The sequence below is a fragment of the Schistocerca americana genome, chromosome 6, assembly GCF_021461395.2.
Source record: "Schistocerca americana isolate TAMUIC-IGC-003095 chromosome 6, iqSchAmer2.1, whole genome shotgun sequence".
NCBI lineage: Eukaryota > Metazoa > Arthropoda > Insecta > Orthoptera > Acrididae > Schistocerca > Schistocerca americana.
Genome location: NC_060124.1, coordinates 43,476,852 through 43,478,543, shown reverse-complemented (window position 1 = coordinate 43,478,543; position 1,692 = coordinate 43,476,852).

Here is a 1,692-nt window from a genome sequence, read left to right as displayed (position 1 = left end):
GTCAGTTAGCTGACACCATTTTACGTATGTCTGCAACTCATATCAGCCGAGTTATCACTATTCTTATCGTACTTGATTTTCACGACAGAAGAAGACCAATATTTGGTTTGCGTTAGACGGTAATAGGATTTTTTAGGTCAGTTTTGCGGAGTGCGTAAGATATCTGTAAATTTCGTATGAAGGAGGGAGAAAGATTAAGGTTTTACCTCCTGTCGGCGATGAGATCATTCGAGCATAGCCTCCTTCCAAAGCAGCCATCCTGGTATTTTCCAGTGACTTAGAGAAACCACGGCCAATCTGAATCTATAGCCAGACGGGGATATGAAACACTGTCGTCTCGAATGCAAGTCCAATTAAAATGGAAATTTTGGTAGCTGGAAGAGAGGAAGCGCTGAAATTACCACTGTGAGAGTGGGTAGTAAGCAGTGTCTGGATAGCGCAGTCGGTAGAGCATTTGCTAGCGAGAATCAAAGGTTGCAATCTGGAGTCCCAGTCCGGCATTGACTTTTAATCTGGCAAGAGATTCCAACGCGTTACTCTCTTCGTCGGCTACGTTGATACATTAAATGCAACAGGCCTTTAAGTCTGGCTTGGAATACAACCATCGGATTAAGCTGCCAATCCTTTCTACGGGCGGGATGTAATAATACAAACATTACTGGAGCCCCAACTACTAGCTCAAATTTAGTAACTCGGAACATTATGTTTTCCCATTTTCTCCCTCATTTTAGATTTCAGATAGAATGTGCACTGCCAACACCTCCCTGGACTCCACAATATATCCGAGAAGTCCCCGTACTTTGTACAACCGGGGAAATAAATAGTTGGTTAATTAGTATCCCAGCTTTGAAACTGCCGAAGAGCACTGTTGCAGTGTTTTGTTACAGTACTGTGTTGTTTCAGTTGTGAAGTCATGGTTGATTAAAACTGGTTAAAGTTACACTGCCGAGGAGTGATTACTGTCTTATGTATGGATGCACGAACGTTCACAAAAATTTGGAAATTTGTGGTGAGGTCTTATGGGATCAAACTGCTAAGGGCATCGGTCTCTAAGCTTACACACTATTTAATCTAACTTAAACTGACTTACTCTAAGGACGACACACATACCCAGGCCCGAGGGAGGACTCGATCCTCCGAAGAGGACCTGTTCATAATGTACAGCCTGTGGCGGAGTGGGTACACGACAATAACATCCCTGTAATGGACTGGCCTGCACAGAGTCCTGGCCTGAATCCTCTAGAACAACTTTGGGATGTTTTGGAACGCCGACTTCGTGCCAGGCCTCACCGACCGACATCGATATCTCTCCACAGTGCAGCACTCCGTGAAGAATGGGCTGCCATTCCCCAACAAACCTCCCAGCACCTAACTGAACGTATGCCTACGAGCGCGGAAGCTGTCATCAAGGCTAAGGGTGGGTCAACATCATATTAAATTATAGCATTACCGATGGAGGGTGCCACCAACAAGTCATTTTCAGCCAGGTGTCCGAATACTTTTGGTCACATAATGTACTTGATTCCCTCTCGTCAGGGACTTAAAATCGATAAGCTTTTGGTAATATAAGTAACAAACGCTGAAGATCTATACATCTTTTTAAAAAGCATACTGTGTTGTCAGAGATATGGATATTGCATGGTATGTTGTTCTGAAAAGTAACTATTTAGAAAAAAATTCGGTACGTTGCAC